The following is a 19,767-nucleotide window of genomic DNA, read 5'->3' as shown; positions in this document are numbered from 1 at the left end:
CTCACTGAAACAGAGCGGGGGTCCAGCCATCGCGGGGGGCTCATGGAGCACGTTGACCTTCACTGTTTTTCCCCTGTTCTGGGTGAAAAAATATGTCAAAATATGGGGCTGGTTATGTCAGCTCACACCTCTCTTCTGCATTGCAACGTGCTTTTTTCAGGACCTAAAATTTTGGTACTGGGCAAGTGAAGCCACCAAAAGTTTCAAAGACCCTCATATGTCCTGCCCTGGGGAACGCACAGGCGAGAAGGGATGGGCTGTGTGTGTCATGTGTGTAGCTTGTGTCCTGCATACTTACCGTTCCTGTGGGCATGGACTGGTAGATTTATCATATTCTTCCGCCAGAGAAGTTCGATCCACTACACAGAGGGCAGATCTTTTCTGATCCGTTGATTTGCAGCAGGTGAGAGTCTGCTCTGAATTTCCACAGCACTGGCACAAAAAGAGTTACATATTTTTATGTAGCATTCAACAAATATGTCACATACAGGAGCCCAAGCAAGCCTCCCTTGACTCCCATAGGTTTTGTTTCATGTAAGTCCCTCTATTTTATAGTGCAAATCTCTCAGAAGCTGAAAATCCTCCCTCGCCTTTTTGCCACCTCCTCATGAGGTGAGCAGAACAGGAAATTCCTTCCATGTGCTACGGGAAGATACTGGGAGAACGTAATTTCGGGGGTCAGCCGTGGAGCCCAGTGGTCCCGGGGACCACAGTGTCAGCAGGGACACAAAGACGTAAAGAAATCAGTCTTGAAGAGAGCAAAATGTCATGGTCAGCGTTTTCCCTTCCACGCGTGCAACACCCCACTGAAGTGGAGTTGTTCATCCCTCCTCCTCCTGCCTTTCCATCCATCGCTTTTCAGGCCATTTTCCCTGACTGTCCTCGTCCTGCTCACGAGGTCTCATTCTGGGCTAACGTCCCTTTGGCGTTTCCCACAAATGCACTGTGGCGAGAGGCTGTTATTTGGCTGTACCAAAATAAAAGGATGGAAGAACCCAAAATTAGGTCAGTAATTCCACATGTGGAAAATGCCACACAAACACTTCCAAGTTTTTCCAAGTCAGAAAAGAGAGGGGGGAAAATCAAGCAGCTATGAAAATCAGGCCTGACTTTCACAGGCTTTGGTAAAGATATCCTAGCAAAGGAATCCCTAAATTTGCATGGAGAGCTTTGAGTTACTGATTTCATTATCCCAGGAGAAGGGCTTAGAGCTTGGAGAAAGGTGCTGCTTCTGTTTGCAGCTCCATGATAGAAAAAAGCAGAATTATTCCCAAAACCACCTCTCATGGCACATACTGGCTCCTGTTTCTCTACCTGTTAAATGAAGGTGATCAGAGTTGGATAAAGCAGATGGGAAAGTGAGGGATGCCCATGCAACACCACGCGAGATGGAGCAAGAATAGAGGGCATCATCTGTTTTGCTTTATGCCAGGTGTCCCCGCATCCCAGCCGCCACGTGCTGCTTGTCACACATCAAGGTTGCTTGCTAACTCCCTGGTGGAGTGGTCACTGTACTGGATGGTGATGCTTTATTGTAAAAAGCTATTTGAATAACTGGGCATGTGTATGCACTGAAATGATTTTGCTGTGGATCATAATCTTACGACTGGAAACAGGATCATGAAGTGCTGTATCAGACTGGGAGGAGCAGAGTGTCACGGGGGTCTATGTTAAATCCAGTTTCAAGATAACGCCTTTCTTAATGGGGAGCAACACTTCAGTGGGGAGCAACGCAGCGTGAATGATCTCGGCAGATGTTCCCAAACTGCAAGGAGTGATGAGCAACACAATTAATTGGCAAATAGAGCATTAAAAATTTGGTTAAGGAAAACAAAAAAGAACTGAGAAACCCCGTCTCCTTGCCTGCAAGCAAACAGTGCTTTACATTAGCAATGCCACGCACTCTGCTCAGGGCTGATGGGGCTTGTGGTATTCGGTTGCAATTGCGTGAAAGTGAGGAGAGATGCAAAAATAGCTCCTGCAGCCCACCTTTCCACCCGGGGAAAAGCACAAGTCACCCAGGAGCAGTTGCTTGCTGGAGCAGCATTTTCTGCAGCTGCAACCTGCCAGTGGCCTGGGCCAGGGACCAAGGGATGGCGTACGCCGTCCCTCGGTGCCCATCCCAGGGCAAGCACCACATTCCCGTTAGCACCCTACTCCATGTGCAGCTGAAGCCATGTTTGCTGTGGCAGGTTGTGAGGTGGCCATCGTTGCCCATCCCATATCCATCTCTCAAGCAAGCTCAGGGGACAGCATGTTTTCCCCACATGCTCCCTTCTCCGGTTTGCCAAATCAGCCTTAAGTGAGACATGTGAGATTTACCACCCGCTTTTCCCCGGGCCACGTGCTGCCCTTCTTCCCCTGTGGTTTCTCATGGAGATTACATGCAGGAGAGGTCTTGCCCGGAGGCTGTCACCCCACTCCCAAGCCAAGTTTCTGGTGCTTCCGTTGTCATCTCCATCATGTCAGACGTTCAGGGAGTTTCTGTGAGTAGAAAAGATGATGCCAAGACTGACAGAGCAGCAACCATTTGAATTTGTCCATCCTGCATATAAACCCTCAGTAAAGGCTGAAACCGGTTTGCAATACAAGGTGAGCTGCCTCTCCTAAACCCCAGCCTTGATCCCCAAAGGTGCCACCTCTCTGAGCTCGGCCTTTTGATCAGAGATTGAATGAGGGGCAGCCCCTCCCCAGATTGCAGGCAGAGCTGGGAACAGTTCGCGAAGGGGTGGTGTCACACACCTCGGACACCCAGGACTGAACTCAGTGGCCTGGGAGGCTGTGCCAGGACCTGTTTGTCTTTGGAAGCAAGTCCCATGTCCTCAGAAGTCACCTGGTTTTGTGGTTTCTCTCCAGTGATCCCCAGTGGCTCTGAGGATGGCAACTCGGGGCCGCCATCCCCCCAGGGACATGGTCCCACTATTGTCCTCTTCTCCATGCCGTGGTCCTGCTTGCTGAAAGGAGAAAACATTGGATTACCCTGGCTCTGTTACTCCTTGTGTAAGCACTATGGATATTTTTGACTGTCCTTTTCAATTCCAGCTGAAGTCGATGCCACAGGCAGCTCTCTTAGTAGATTGCTTTTGTGATTTATGCAGGTCCAGAAGAGTCCAAAGATCATTTATCTTCAAACCAGGAGAGAGATGAAAGAGTCATGGTAGTAAAATTTCCTGCAGAGCTAGATCTGAGCATCAAAGAGGGGAAAATGTCATTGTTTTACTGAGACAAGACGATGTGAGACAGGTTTTAATGCTGGGGGATTTTTTTTAACTGAATAATTTGCCTTAAAAAGAGAACAAAATTTTGGGAAATGAAAGGAGCTTGGTGGGCACTGCTGGGAAGCTCTCTCTGGGGAGGGGCAGAAAAAGCCAGGTGGAAGGAGGGCCCGAGGGGCCCGTGCTCCTCCTGGGGCACGCAGGGCCAGGCTGTAGCTGCCCGGTGTCCCCATCGGGAGAGGTACCCTGTGTGGCCGCAGTGCCTGCGTACGGATGAGTCCAGGAAGGGCATGCCACCAGCCCTGGCTGCGGTGCCTGCACGAAGCCACGTGCTCGCGCAACACGGGGGTCTGCCTGAAATCCTGATGGGAATATGCTGGGAGCGTGGGTCTGCACAGCAGTGTGAGCAAGCGTAGTGTAGAGGGAAAAAGAAAGTTCCCGATCTCAGAGAGTCCAGCTGCAAACATGGGAAATGCCGCTTGGCTGCACTCCCACTCCTCCTCCGGCACGGCCACGGTTCAGCACGACAACAGTGCTTCTCCTTGACCAGTTCCCAGGCCAGGGGTTTGGTGGAGCATCAGGTCCTGCAGGGTCGAGGAGCATCTTCTGCCCTCACCCTGCCTCAGGGCTTGCAACCAAAGCACAAATCTTGGGAAATTTGATTACATCAGAGGGCTGGAAGGAAACTGTAGGAAGGAGAGGGCTGGGAAAGGGTCCGTTTACGTTTGCAGCAGATGCTATCTAGAGGAGGCAAATACTTTTATTTCCCCTGTGGACTGCCAGTTGATTTTCTTGCGGCAGGCACTAATGGAAAATAATAAAACCCATTTTAGTCAGGCTGTATCTAGAACACTTACAGGTCAAGCCAGTACTCAAAACAGACCGTTATGGAACATAACACATTAGTTTGTCACCAGTGTCTATGGTGGCCAGGGGATTTTTACCATTTGAAATTGAATTTTATAGGTCAAGCCCTTTTGTGGATCTTGAAAAACAGTGCATCTCTGTACAGTTATCGTGAACATGGAGACAATTACTGAGTGTAAAGATACGCAACCTTTGTGTTTGTCAACAGTGCGAAAAAACAAAGGGAACTCATGGTGGGAACTCTGATACGGCTGTAAACCCCAGGATATCCTCATTAATTGTTATGGACTCAAATATTTCAGAGTCGTCTTCCTACTGCTAAATCAAACCCGCAAAATGCACAGGAGGCATTCTTCACAAAAAATTATGTCCTCTCAGTTTGTAATTTAGAATTCACTGATGGCTGTAAAGGAAGCTTGGTCACAGGAGCCCAAGTTTCTTAGAAATTAATAGGAAGTAGATAATCTGTTTAGGAGAGGTTAACTTGGTTCAACATTCAGATATCATCAACATCTTCCATGCGGTTTTACACTTCACAAAATAAACAAAGCAGGGACATGAGGTGGTCGCTGAACTGCCACACACACACACACACATGCACACACACTGACATCTCTGTTTTCTTCTCCGCCCCCTCCCCTTGCACAGCCCTGTCCCCACGGTGCTCCCACCCTGCAGATTCAGGAGGGCTGTGTGAGGGCACGCAGCACTCACACTTTGATTGCCCAAGTTAGACACCAGGGCCACCAAAACCCAGCTTTGAGCAGGCTGGAGGTGGAGGCTGTTCACACGCCACGTGTTGGCACGTAGCCCCAACCCCAGCAGCCCCAGGGGTGAGGGTCCCCTGTGCCGCACTGTGCCCCAAAGCCAGGGCTCCTCCACAGCGTTCCTGCTTAGAGCTGCGGGTACTGACAGCTATATGATGGTACCAAATCCACGTGCCAGGCAGCTCTGCCGTTGGGTGTCCCAGGCGGCTCCCCTAGCCCTGCCGGTGGGGTGATTTCCCAGGTGGGAGAGGAAGCCTTGTTGCTGGACTTGTTTACGCAAAGCTGCCTTTTCTGCCATGGCCAAACAGATTCCTGCTGACTCATGCACCACATTGATTGTGATCATAATTAATACCAGCAAAATGCTCATGCCCAGGCTGCAAAGCTCCCCTCTCAGCCAAGCAGACCCTCACACCAGTGGATGGCGGGTGAGGCTGTTTACTCGCTCGGAGCAGGCATAGTGCGGGCATCCTCCATCCTCAGACACGGAGGAGCAAAGTATCATTATCCCCATCTTCTAACTAATGTATTTAACGTGAGGCTTTGGCCCATGCACAGGAGCTGCCTACAGGCTCTGTATGTCAGAACTGCATTTTATTAGTCCTTATCTGAACTGCACTCTGTTTTGCTGTTATTCCCTGTTGTGTTTTCTCCCTTGCCTCACTAAGCAGCGTCTTCCAGGAAGAGGGGGCAAAGCCACAGCCCCGTGCCGAGGGGCTGAACTGGATCGACCCTGCCACTCTGCCTTTCTTGACGAGTCAGCAAGTGTGCCAATCAACTATACACAAATCATCACTATGCTTTTTTTCCTTCCCTTCCTTTACTTATTTTTATCCCAAAGCTAAGTGTGCATCTCAGGAGTGAAGTGTGTTGTGTTGCTAGCAGCTGATGGGAGGTGGGAAGTCTGTACAGCCACTCTGTTTCCCAGTAATGTCCACTAAAGTCTGGAATCACTATAATTTCTGCAGGTTTTTCCTGGGATTCAACTTTGGTAAACCCCCCTCTCAGGGAGGAATTAACAGCATGCTGTGGCTGTGCTAAATATTGATCAACTTTTTTGTCTTTATATGGAGAGCTGTACCGGCTGTTGGACAAGAAGCTGAGAACAACAAATATTAAATCTACTAATGTTTAGATAATGACAAAGATCTCCAGTTCCTCACATTTGTCGTGAAAATGCCTCTTTTGCACTGTGTGAGGTACTTTGATGGATAATAAGTGCCTCTGCAGAGAGAGTGGCTGTGTGAACCCCTCCATGGAGGTGGAAGCAGAAGTGATGGAGGAATTGGTCCCAGGGCAGAGAAACATCACAGCTAGAAATAGCACTTGTATCTCCAAATTGCCATTGTACAATTCTGCACAGTACCTGAAAACTCCATTGCTTTTCTCTTTCCCAGTGCTTTTGTTATCCTAAAGGTTCTAAAACCTTCCTTGTCCATAGAGAGGAAAGACTACCAAGTAAAATTCAAGGATATAAGGCTTGGGGGATCAAAGAAAGAGAACAGTTTAAAGAGTATATGAATATAAGAAATAATAAACTTCATGTCTGTAGGCTGCTTTTGCTGACTCTGGAAAAACGCACACTCACTTCAGGGACCTGTATTTTCCTACGAGTCCGCTGAGCGCTCTGCAGCACTGCTGGACCACGTTCCATGCCTCTGCCTGCAAACAGCATTTTGATCATCCCATTTTCAGATGACAAAAAATCGCACAGGCTACTCAGTCCTGGGTCCCCAGCTGATGGCGGCTCTCACACTGAATCAAGCACCGAGCTCCACGTTTTGGATGAGCTGGCTGTCGTGTCCAGCTGACCCACCCTGCTGAGCAGCGGCGAGCAGACTGCACGAGCTGCTGTCAGCACAAAGGGCTCAGAGGAGGGATCCAAACAATAAGATCCATTTGGCTGCTCCCTTGTGTTGTCGGTGCCCACTTTGGAGCCTACTACTGAAGGAAAAAGTCCTCTGGGAGATGCAAAGGGTTATTGTGCGCTGGGAAGGAGAGAACCAGCACATGGAGAGTGACTTTTAGGTAGAACAGAGTGAATCTCCCTCCTGTAAAACGTTGTGACTACAGACATCTCTGCCTAGCAGCCCACAGCTCATACAAAGTGCCAAAGAGCCACCTTGGGTGCGTGCTGGGTGCAACTCTCCACCTAGCTGGCAATTTCACCCGGGTTGCAGGGTATCCAGCCCAGGGATTTGACTCCCATGGAAGTTAAACATATGCAAGAGTTTCGGGATCAAACAGCGATTTCTCCCCTGCTGTTACGAGCTTGTTGCACAGCAACATACCTTCAGTGCAGAGCACAGACCTCCGCTTTCTTCATGGCTCCCTCCTGGCCGCCGCGGGGTGTTCCTGCCTCCCGTGCACCCGCTCCAGGAGCTTTCCCATCTGTGGTCTCCTCTGCAGCCAGTGCAGAGATGAAGGCAACCCTGTAAGGTCATTCAAATGTTAGGTTGACTGAACTGCTCTGGGAAATTGCCTCTTTCTCTCTTCCCTGACAGTCCGTGGAGTGTTGTGGTGCAGCAGCATGGTTTGGGTGCCGAAGGCAGGGTGGCCGGGTCCCCTGGGCTGGGCTGTCCTGCGCAGGATGGCATGCAGGGCAAGTGCGCATGTAGCGCTCGGCTCCCACTCCCATTCCCAGCTCAGGTATTTTACATCTGTCTGATTCCCTTCATCATTAACTTGTTTTTTTAAAGACTGCTATTGCTGACTCCACAAAGGTCTCTACAGCATAGCGAGAGAACTTTTCTAATGACTCAGAGATTTCTAAATTAAATGCAAAATGTTTATTGCAGAGATGCACGGCCATACATTATGCGTTACTGTTTTAATACAATAATGTAATTCTGGTAGAAATTATCCATGTGAGCTGCAATCAATTTTAGCTACTACTCTTTGCATGCTTGACAATCTGGTCATTCGGCTGTGGAAAAGTGCTTTTACTTGATTACTTACACTGCCGATAATCACTGTGGTTTTTGGCAGTGCCAGGACATTATTTCGCTCCTTGAAATTGCCAACACTATTTGTGGAGGGACTGGGCGTAGCTGCGGCCGCGCTGCCAAACCCCTGCGGCTTCACCCGACACCCAGGAATGCGCAGGCTCCAGCACAACCCTTGAAGACTTGTTGCAATGGTGTGGGCTTTTGTGGGCTGCCACCAGCCCGCCTCACACAGCCAGGCGCACAGCACCCTCCTCCCTCTGGGCCCTGGATCGCCCCTTGCCGTGGCTCATGGCTGTGTCCCCAGTTGGGCTGGTAGCACTCACCAAGGGGTATCTGGGTGGCTCCCAAAATCCAGTATTCCTTTGCCAGGTGGCCTTCAACATTCACCCGTGTCCTGTGGGTTTTGCTTTGTCTCCAAAGTGAGTGTGCCAGGGCAGCGACAGAGTGGTGGAGGTCTGTTGCTGTGCAGGACTGAAAAAAAAAAAAAAGAATGCTGGTTTGGGTTTTTTTTTGTGATAAGAAAAAATCCCAAAGGGGAGAGATGCTGAAATGAGCTCACAGTAAGGATGTGAAGAATTAGAGGCATGTATTCCCTGTGACTACATGTGAGCAGTTACTATGCTACTATCCTTCTTCCTGAGTTTTGCTAACCTGTGTTTCAGTACCAGAGAAGGATGCCTAAAATAACCGTGAGCATAAAGGCTGAGTTAACCCCACGTGCTCAGGCATTCCCGCACGCCTTGCCAAGCAAAGCGGAGCCCCGTCCGCGGGCAGGACAGCCATGCCACTCATTTGCACTTTGCCCACAGCACCGTGGCACGGGGAAACTCCAGGCAGGGCCTGGCAGCCTGGGGATGCCAGCTAGAGCGTGAGCCTGACCAGAAGGCCCCAGAGACCTTACAGACCTGCCCGGCTGTAGCTCAGAGAGCAGGCGGGTCCCCATGCTGACCCCTGTTGCCACCCGGCTCTCAAAGTCCCTCTGATGTTAACCCAAGGTGTCAACCACGTAGGTGAGAGGGGAAGGTTTCTGCCAGTGTTTGGCCACCACTGACTTTAGCGTAAGGACATATAAATCAGAGCGAGGGCTGACGCTCATAGCTACAAGCTCTCGGCTGCGTTGGACTGATTTATTTTGTGTGGGAGCAGCAGTAGCAGTTTACGCCTCCTAGTGCAGATTACAAGATAAATCTGGCTTTCAATGAGACCCATTGGTGACTGTCACTGACAGAGCCCTTAAATCACTGCAGCTGCCTGGATATAGCCATGGGCCAGGTTTGGCCCTGTAGGTCAGGTCTCTTTTTTGGCTGGTGTAAATCAGCGAAGCCTGGATTGAGATGTGGTGTCAGGTTCGAATGCCAGTCTCATTTTTATTTAAGTGTCTGTATGGTAATTCCAGCTCAGAGGGACACCTGAGGGCTGAACCCTTTGCTGCTTGAACAGCCAGCTTTTGCCACGCTGGGATCTACCTTTCACAGTGAAAGCCTGAAGTGGCGACCAAAAGCCTCCTGGTGGGTGCCATATGGATGCTCCTTTTAAGACCCACCTCATCCTGCTGAGGTCCATCCGTACAAAGATGAGTATCTTCCTCAGCACTAATTTCACTTGCTAATATGCTCCAAAAAACATGATGCTGTAGACAGATTGTCAGCTGGTAGAAGCTGGCCTGGGCTCCCTGAAATTGTCAACACTGTTTGCTCCTGGAGATAACCTGGTCTTGCCTGGATAAACTCTCCCGCATTAAGGTAGTGAGAACGTCCAAGCAGGAGATGAAAGTCCTCACCGTGCTCCGACAGGCACCAACCTCTTCTGACATACGTCTCACTGCCATCAGCAGGTTTGGCATCGCTGCCAGATGTGCACTGCTGTCACAGCCAGGGACTATCCCTGTGCTCTCCTTGCTGGGACTGATTTCACCTTCTCATGAACGTGCACCCAGTGGAGGGTCAGACCTACAGAGTGAGCAGGACCACTTGCCTGCTCCATCTGTGGAGCTGATCCTTGGCCAAGCATTGCTGTTTGACATTGTGAGAGCATAAGCACACGTGTGTGCTCTATCAGCGCCATACCCAGACCATAAGGTCATTTCTAGACAGGTTTTATCTGGACAAATTACACCATAAATGGAATAACCTCACCAAAGTACAGTATGTCATAAAAACAACCTCTTTTTGAAATTAATTGTGTTTTGCTTTTCTTAGCTTTCTGCATGGTCCAGGACACACCAGACTGTGTGGCAACAGTCCACAGTCTGGGCCAGAGGAGGAAAAAATGAAACACCAGCTCATTCCTTTGCATCTTGCAGCCTCTGCTCATTGTGCCGAGAGCCTGATGCAGGCAGCCCCAGCTGGGCTCCCTCAGTTCATAGTTCCATTTCTCCATGTTACACATGACAATCGGTCACCATAACTTTCACTGCCACACAGTGACGGTTCAGTGGGAGTTATTCAGGGAAAGGTATGTGCTTGCTGTGTCACTCACTACCCACCCGCCTCCCAGCGTGCCACCAGCCTGGCAGAACATATGCTCGGTTGTGGTGTGGACATACATCATGGGTGCAGTCATCACAGATAGTCAGTAAAGTCACCATCAGCAAAATGTGTCCATGTGCTTATGGAGACTATTGTATTTTCTACAAAAGTCGAGCAGTCCTGGAGACAACACGCAATCAGAGACCAGAGTATTCCAGTAGAATCAGTTGGAATCATAGAATCATTTAGGTTGGAAGAGACCTTTAAGATCATCAAGTTCAAGCACCTCCATAATGGACAGGGCATGAAACCTGAGGCAAGTAGACAGCCACGGAGTTATTTTCCACAGCTTCTTTATGTAGACAGCCACGGAGTTATTTTCCACAGCTTCTTTATGTCTTCATAAAACAAAATCTAAAGGCAAAAAATGCTGTTGTTCCTCCTTGGCAATGTTCAGAGAGGGTGGCAATACTGAAGTGCCTTTAAAAGTATAAGGAAACATCCTGTGGGTTTTGGGTGTGTGCATTTATTTATTTATTTTGCCTTCATTCTGAGGAATTTGCTTTGCCGTACTTTAGATAAGCAGCCATTTACAGCGGAGTTTTCTACACTCGAGAATTATCTTTGTGGCTTTCATTACCGTACTGATTAGACCCTTGAGGGCAGAGCGTCAGCTGGTGCAAAAGGACATCGTGCCACTGATGGGCCTTATGGCAATTAGCACGAGCTGCAAATCTGTCTCTTCATGTAACATAGTAGCTAGATGGCACTGAAGGTATTTTGTGGCATCTACTGTCTCAGGTATGGCAAAGAGATGACTAATTTGCCTGTGAGTGGTAAATAACTGCAGAAATTAATATTATTCATTTTTATTGCTGTTAGACCAAATTCTGGCTGCTACTATCGCTGTCTCACGTGGGTGTTGTTACTACAATAACATCTCCATGTGATAAGCAATTCAGGCCCCTCACTATCCAGCCTGTCATATCCCTCTTCCATAGGCACCCAGTGGGAGAACTGGTGCTAACATGTGTTAGTCACCTACTGCAGATGGTCTGAAGACAACTAGAGACTCCGCATAGATACGAGATAAGGCAAACACAAGATGCGGAGCGATTTAAGAGAAGAGTAAGAGAAGATTGAAAAAGGCTGGTGAGAGAAGAAGTCACCGTTTCTGGGATTGTTTATGATTTGTGACTGACTTGGCACAGGGCTTTCATTCCTCACCGCAGAGGGGAGTTGCCAAACTTGGGAGCAGCTCTGGATTTCAGAGTCTCATGATTTCATCTCCTTTGGCTGCTGGTACAAAACTGTGATGCTCCAGGACCCTTATTTATTTTATGATTCAGGCAGAAAGTTCTCAGTCAGAATCACAAAATCATTACAGCTCGAACAACGTGTTCAGTGATTCAAGACCATTTCTCACCCACATTAGTGCTTCCCGTGCTGCTCTGCTGACTGCACCACGGTTCTCCGCAGAGTTGCTCCGGCTTCAGAGTTACCTTTTGGCACCACTCCTGGTGAATGAAAATAGGAAGCTGGATTGCTTCACTAATAATCTTATTTCCAGTTTGTTTCAATTATGCTTCTTTTCCAGTGGGTGTGAAGCAGTTGTTTTGGTCTCACTGGTTCAAGGCACGTAAGATGTGTGTCTATAGGTCTGTGGGGAAGAGGGCTCTGCAGAGAGACACAGGAGCCATTGCCCCGCTCACTGCAGACAAGCGTGCTAGCTGGGCTAGCAGGTTTGGGGAAGGAAAAGGCACCCCAGCCCCAGCAGTGCGGGAAGGCTGCGGGTCTCTGCAGTAACGTGTGCCACTGCTCGGGGACCGGGCTCCAGCGCAGGTGGCTGAGGGGTTGCTGGGGGCCACCGGAGCAGCTCCTTGCTGTGTCTGTGATGTCCCTTGCAAGCACAGCCCATGACAAAACCCTACACAGAAGGCAAGTGCAACTAATGGGAGATTTAGAAATTAGCTTTTTTTTTGGGTGCTTTAGTCCTCTCCCTTCATTAGCCCCCACCTGAGCGCCCGTCTCCCCCTCAGACCAGTGCTCAGATGGGCAACCAGAGAGACCAGAGTGGGAGAGGGGAGAGGGATGCCTTTTCCTGATATCTGCTGATCTGGAGAATATTTCAGAGCTACCTCAGTGGATCCAGCTGCCTGACAGGAGATACTTTTGACCTACTTGACTGTGCAAAGGAGTAGTAATAAGGAGGAAGAGGGTTACATTGCTGCATAAAAGGAGCTGTGCGTCTGATGACCTAATTTTGGTCTTTCTTGCACTCTTTTAACTCCACTAGCTTCAGCAAAGCAGTGTTGATTTACACCAGAAGAAGCTGACCCGATTTCCATGGCCTGCTCTTGCTGTGCATTGGGGCATTGCTATCATCCGTGACCCATTTTCCTTTGGTTCAGGTTTCTGCAGGAGCACAAGAACATGACCAGTCCAGACATGGATGCAGCCACACTGGGACGTGGGGCAGTGGGAGCTGGGCAGCCCCCACAGCCAGGCAGGCATTTTGCAGGTGGGTTGCTCTAACCCAAGTTTTCCTGTCTCCTTAAAAGTTCACAGAACCAAACCATAGTGAGAAACCCCTCTGCAGGTTGTCAGGGCTGCAAGTTAATGCGAGGGCAAGGTTGGCTGGGGGGGTGGAGGATGCCCAGCTGCAGCCTGCTGCGGCTCCATCCCCTCCTGGCACGCCAGCCCACCACCCTTGCTGCCGGTCCTGTGCCTGGACACTGTGTCTCCACGATGGTGCAGGACCTAGAGGCATGAACCTCCCCATGCACGGCAACCCCTGTCCCCTCCCTCTTCCTGCATGGCAGCTTTGAAACGCTGTGAGAGCTGCATCAGAGGAGCCTTGGCGCTGAAGTTTGTTAATTAATATGCTACAGTTACCTGTGTCAAAAGCTTTCTTCAGATCAAGCGAAACTGCTCCTCGTGTTTCTCTTTGATCGAAGGCAGTGAAGGTGTAGCGGTGGGCATTGGCAGTGCCGTGAGGATGGGTGTGCCTGAGGGGGCACTGCTTTCGGCAGTGGTTGTTCATGAACTGCAGGTAAACCACAGGAGATGAACCAGTACCGCTCTGCTGCTGCTAGTATCAGCGGGGCATCCTCTGATAAATGGGCAGGAGGGGTCTGGCTGGAGAAGCTGCTAATTCTTTGGGACCATTTCCTATTATTTTAGGAAATAGCAGCATGAGGCTCCTGGTGGGTGTCAGCGAGCAGCAGCAAACGCAGGAATGTCTCCTTGCCTTTGCTTTTATCTAAAAAGTGCCTAGTCAGATCAGTTAATTCAGGTTGGGTTCATTGGGTAGATTTGAATGGAAACACCTGTGAAGAATATTGGAAAGAGATAAACATGCTTCATTTTTGAATGTTAATAATTTGAAACGATCAAAGGCAATTGCAATAAAGCAGAAAGGAAAACAAAATCCTTGAAGAAAGTATTCCAAGTAACTGGAAAAAATAAATGAGAAGCACTAAAAGCCACTAGGTTTTCACTGCTCCATGTCAGCCCTGGCTCTCCCCCTTCCAGCGTCCTCAGCCTCTGTCAGGTCAGCAAACAAATTTTTCACCCAGTCTCAGCATTAAACTCCTTGTGCCACTTTGGCCTTGGCTGGGATGACCAAGGAAGGACGCAGGGTCTGATGTTTCACGATTAAATGGAGGTTTAGCTGTCTCAGGGTCACTGAGGGCGGACCAAGTCGGGCTCTCGGGACTGAGGTTTCTGGCTTAGGCAGCCTCGTCTTACAGCTCCTTGTGCTGGTCTCGGTTTACAAACCTGGTGAGCTTCATTGTCTACATTTTACACGGTTGCGTCTGACCTCCAGCTGGAGAGGTGACCACTTGCCAACTAACTCGGTGGAGAAACTGAGTTTGGTGCTGGTTCAGCGCTCTCCTGTCTGGCCGTACGATGTTCATCTATGTGTCCGTGCAGGTATCACGAGTGCCTGGGGTCGGAGCGTCCCTCTGCTTTCAGGATATATCTGCCCAGGTTTTGAGGTGGGAGGAGAAATCTGCTCCCACACTGTTTCAACCCCAGCTTGAAACCATCCTCGTTTGCCCATTGCAGAAACACAGCAAAATGCCAAACTTGTGTCCGTGCTATCAAAAATTCCGGTAAAAGGTAAAATTCAGGCCAGGAATACAGAATGCCTCTGCTTTCTGAGTCCCCCACCTCCAGGAGGAGACCAAGCTGGCTTGCGAGGGGCAGAGGAGCGGATGCTGTGGCGCTGCAATACCGGCTTAGCAAGGCATCCCTGTATTTCCTGGCCACCTCGGCTTCTTCTGGGTGATAAAGGCAGCATTTTAAGTGCTTTATCTAATATAGCTGTGTAATGACAACCTGAGATCTCAAAACGCTGTTGTCCCCCAAAGAAACCCCGAGGAGTGCAGAAAACTGCACTCATGCCAATCCCCCAAGGGAATGGCAATAAAATTAAGATTTAAAAAGAGCCCTGAATTGTTGGGTTTCTGTGCGGACCCTGTCATTGGGAGGGAAAATGGAACAAAAAGAGTTTCTGCCCTCCGCACCTCACCCAAATAAAACAGCCGGCTGGGGCTGGGCGTACGCCGAGATCGGATCGCAGGAGTTTATTACTGCTGGCAGCAACCTCATCAGCCCCCGCGTCTGCAAATGCCTTAAAATATCTGCTTGGGGTTTCTGGAGCAGCTATGCATCCTTTTGGGGTTGGGTGAGTTTTATGGCCATAATCAGATTCCTCCATTTTTCATTTCTGCTCTTTCTACCCAAAATGTCTGACAAGTCCAGCTGCTAAAGGCAATCTGTAAAAACCAGGGCCTGAACTGTCAGATCGCCCCAGTACTGCCTCGTCTTCTGCCTTGGCGCTAATGAGAGATGGGGTTATGCTGACAGACGCCGACTAGCCAGGGAAGAGAGGGAAAGGAGAGCTGAAGTGATAAACTCCTCAATTTAAAGTGACATTTTTCTGTATTACCCACTGCTCTGGCTCTGACAGCCTTTGCAGAGTTAAAGAAGATATTGGGGGGGGGGGGGGGGGGGGGGAAGATACTTCTCCCTGCCTGTTTTTCAGGTATCTGGTCTCTACCATTTATTTTTAATACAAATGTGGCATGTTTTAATGTTCTGTCCATTAAATTAAACTGTTGGAGTGATGTAGACAGAGCCTGAACTGAATCTCCAGGTGAAAAATGATCTGCCCGTCTCGGTGGTTTTCCTGGCCATCACCCCACGCTGATGGACACGGACTAGTGGGGCGCTGGGTTGGGACAGGTTGGGGAAGGCCAGGATACGACCCTCCCCCATCCTGGCACTGCTATCATTTACTTCTCCCTGCAAGCAGAGCGCTCTGGGCACTGCACCCACCTCCGGGCTCTCGCGGTGGGATGTGGGAGGGGTGAAGGGGGCGTGAAAATTGGCCCTGTTACTGGGGCAAAGTATTTGAGTTGACCTGGAGCGTACATCCTCTCCTGTATGTAATTTTTCAGGGAATTTTGCAGGAATTCCTCAGGGAATTAGGGAATGGAAAACTTCCATCAACAGTAGGGGAAGAAAAAACAGAAGATTTGATTCCTACACAGGATGAATTTTAACATTATTGTGAAAAAGCAGGATCTTGCTCCACACAGCCCAGATGATGGGCGTTTCGGGAGCTCGGGCTCTACCTAACCACAGTGAGTTTATCCCAAAGGACCCTGTGGATGGGAGAGGTCAAAACCCCAGTTCCCATGAGGCATCTCCAAACCCCTCAGCAACGGGGCTGAGGCTGCCCAGGGCCTTCTGTGCTGGGGTGTGCGGACACATCGGGCATGTTCAGCAAGGGCTGGATCTGTATCGCCACCAATTAAGAAAAAACTGGTCTCCAGGGAGGCCAGACAGGCCTATTGCATAAGCACTAAATCAACACGCTAGAAGCTCCTGCAGGACTGCCTCTATGGGAAAATAGATAACCGTTGCAGAAGTAATGTTACTAATAGAATTAAAACCCCAAACATTTTGCACAAAAAATGACAGATGATCTACAAATAAATAACCTCTCAACATAAACACAGCAAGAAAAATTCATTAAGTGCCTTTTAAAAGCATTGGATTTGACTTAGCAGATCTTTTTCAGATGTTCCTCTCTAGCAAACCTGAACATCAAATAATAATTATGTAAAAGCAAGTACTATAATAATAATAACAATGCTGAAAATGCATTATGCATCTCTTTCTTTGATAAAGGTCTTTGTGCTTTTATGAAATGTTCATTATCAGTACTTTCCCCCTGTATCTGAAGAAGAGAAACCAGCACTTTAGAGTCTGAACACTTCAGCGTGCATGTCAGAGAACAGAGCCAACGTGGTATTATTTCTGATAGACTGATGTTATAAAACCCTCCTTCATGTTCCCAGAAAAATTCTTCCAGTTATTTATTTGAAATTAAAACCAACTTGGAAAAAGATTTCCTTTTTTATAACAGATTCAGCTAATGTTCTGTTTTCTTGTAATTTATATTAATAATGATTGCTCTAATCTTTTAATGTATTTCAACAGTTTCAGCAGGTTTATGGGGAAAGATTGCTATTATTTACCTCAGTGACTGGTTTTATGGAATAACTGGAGCTTTCTGTGGAGGTAGATCAAATGCTCAAGTGAAGGAAAATAAAATATAATGCTCGTTCTCACCGCTCATGTAAGAAGCAAAAATACAGAGGGCAAAAAGGACAGGGTATATATTTAAAAAGTTAATATCCAAGCCACTCTAGACTGGCTGGACTGGTGCTTTTTTGTGCTACTTATGAGTGTGGACAAAACAGAGGAGGTCACATCAGGTGACCCACAATGTCCCAGGACATGTGGCCCAAGACAGGACCCTTCTCTCTCCCTATTTCCCCACACTGTGGTTTTGAGGATACTCTGCATTTTTTAGCTCTTACACTGCTGAACACAAATGTGCCTCCTGACCCAGGTTGGCCAAAGCCCCCTGAGACTGGAAAATAGTCCAGCATATTTTTTTTTTTTTTTCCCATGGAACAGGATAAAAAAACCCAGCTGACCCGTACAAAGGTGTTGCAGTGAGTGGGGCTGGCAGGCTGGTGCTGGAGACAGCCCTCCCATCCCTGGCACAACGCGAATGGAGCCATGGCTACCAGCCCCTGCTCTGAGCTGCCTCGGCGCTGGAGCTCCAGCAAGTCAGGGATCCCATCCAAAGTCCCATGAAGTCAAGGGGCTCCTCTTAGCTTCAAAGCCAGGAAATACATTCTTAAAAGCTGAAACCAGTTTTGTAAACACTTAGGCCTAAATCTGGAAATCTCTAAAAATGTAATATTTTTTTTCCTTACATGATAATTGGAAACATGTGTGTCCAGCTCCCACTGCGTTTTGGAAGCATCTGCCCCAAGACGAACAAGCCCTGCTGCTCGCCGGGCTGGAAACTCCCCAGCTCTCCGTAAACGTGCAAAAGAGAAGCCTAAGAGCTGGCAGGGCGAGCACTGAGGGTTTCAGGAGAAGTGGCCCCTGCTTTACGGCTTTGAAGACGACAGTTGCAAAGGCTTTCAGATGCCAAAGGATTTGGCAATGGGATTATCATAGGAATTAACGACACATGAAGAAACAGTCAGGGAGGAATGTGATCTCTTCCTTCCCTGTTTGAAGATTTTCTGTGGGCAAAACATGATAGCTTTATTTATCCCCTGTCAGAGAAGAATTCCATTTTTTCTTGCAATAAAAAAGGTCTGCAATGATTTCTCAGACTATTTCAGATATGTGAGATGAGTCATGACGGGTCTGATGCATCACATAACACTTGTCCTTCCTCAACAGCAGAGTGGATGAGCGCTGCAGAGCACAGGCCAGGGATAGACACATTTGAACTTCTAAATGTCACTGAGGTTTTAAATTTGAAACATTATATGGGGAATATGTGGAATAAACCAGGCAAATTTCCTCCCAAATGATGACCCTCGTTTTCAAGCCAACTTGAAAGCTGACTGAAATTATTCAAATCATCAATTCTGAGGAAAAAAATTTGGTGCTTCCTTTCCTCCTACCAGAAATGTTTGTTTTGGTGCAGCAAAATGCAGAAGTATAAATGGAAATCAAATACACAAAGAATTCATTGAAAAAACAAGCTGTACTTACCCAACACAGTTGCAATCATTTCCTGTGTTATCCTTGCAAAATTAAGAAATACTCAGAGCTAACCCTTTTGAGGGATTGCTACAGATACCACAATGGAAATTTAACAGTAACTTCGAAGGGGTTTTTTTTGTCTGTGATGTTACTCCTTAGACACCTTAAAAAAAAAAGAGAATGTTTTGCTTTTACAGAAGCAGTAAGACAAAGATGGGATGCAAACAATTTTGTATTCGGATGACTGTCATCGTTTCCTCTCACACAGCTTTAAAATTTGTGCCTTTGGCACCTATTACTCTTGATAACCATACATTTCTGATGCCATTTCTCAGCAGTGAGCTTACCATCTTCAAAATGACTCATTGCAGAAAAATCCATGTAGTGGTGGGGATGATAAAATAAAGTCATCATGAGAGGGGATGAAAAACCTAACAGCCTGAATTCAGGTCAAGAGCAGCACTGATTATTTTGAAAGAAGTCCTATATGTATAAATCCTTGGCAGTGCCATCAACTTATTTTGTATCAGACAGTGAAATTAGGAATTTTCTCTTAGATGAGGCCCTGATCCTGAAGAAAAATGCTGGCCTGGAGACTTAGTGCCTGTACATGCAACGGGTCTGCATGCTCGTGTTGTAACTCAAGCAACTATTTGCAAAATCAGCTTTTCCTGCGCTGCTCTGCAGAGCCTGGCTGCTGGTCATGCCGCTGCCTGCGCCAAGCCCCGTGGGACGGGTTGCTTTGATGGGATCAGGTACTTCAGAAGAGCCTGGGTATGCCAGGTCTCTCCAGAGTCTTATTTCACCATGGGGCACATCCTGGCGGGGCCACCGGCAGCCTCCGGCCATTCCCACCGTCAGTGACACAAATCCGGGGGCTTCCAGCACTTCTCCCAGAGGGAAGGTTTCACAATGGATTGAAGTTCAGGCTGAGAAGATTTCCTGGTGTGCTGCCATGTTGGCTTCTGCTTTGTTCAACAGCAGCCACCTCTGTCCAACAGCCTCTTGCCTCTTGGACATTCTACTCCTCAAATGCTGCCATGCAACCCTTGGCGCCTTCTCCCGCCGTGGCCAAGCCCCTCTGCCTGAGCGCTTCTTCATTTTTCTTGCTCTTCCCAAATGCTGTCCTGTTTGTCTGTATTTCTGACCTTATGAGCTGCCCAGAAATGCAGAGTATATATTTTCAAAGCTGTTGAGGTTGATATTTTCAATTCTGCCTGCAGGAATGGGATGCCTTATTTCTTTATTTCTTCTTTTGTTGTTGTTTTTTTTGTTGTTGTTTGGTTGTTCGGTTGGTTTTGGTTTTGTGGCTGGCATTAGAATCTCCAAGACAATTCTGAAAGCCTCAGCCTATGGATTTAGGGGCCAGGAACGTGTGAAGGAAGCATCCAGGCCACATGAGGAAGGG

The 19,767-nt window shown here is 48.3% G+C and overlaps 1 long non-coding RNA gene across 2 annotated transcripts; it reads right to left on the bottom strand.

Moving 5' to 3' along the window:
• Nucleotides 1-285: 285 nt before the first annotated feature.
• Nucleotides 286-13,880, bottom strand: LOC114016674 (uncharacterized). 2 transcript variants are annotated; one of them, XR_003561290.2, is made up of 5 exons: nucleotides 13,161-13,880; nucleotides 8,121-8,268; nucleotides 7,141-7,281; nucleotides 2,834-2,954; nucleotides 286-2,484 (listed from the first exon to the last, which is right to left on the bottom strand). It is a non-coding gene; the product is annotated as an uncharacterized LOC114016674 (long non-coding RNA). The 2 variants fall into 2 exon arrangements; XR_008734545.1 differs by having other exon boundaries at nucleotides 286-2,954; nucleotides 13,161-13,878.
• Between the last annotated feature and the right edge of the window lie 5,887 nt (nucleotides 13,881-19,767).

This window comes from Falco cherrug, chromosome 11, assembly GCF_023634085.1.
Source record: "Falco cherrug isolate bFalChe1 chromosome 11, bFalChe1.pri, whole genome shotgun sequence".
Lineage (NCBI taxonomy): Eukaryota > Metazoa > Chordata > Aves > Falconiformes > Falconidae > Falco > Falco cherrug.
Note: the sequence above shows the minus strand (reverse complement) of the source record. Positions and strands in the feature narration are given on the sequence as shown.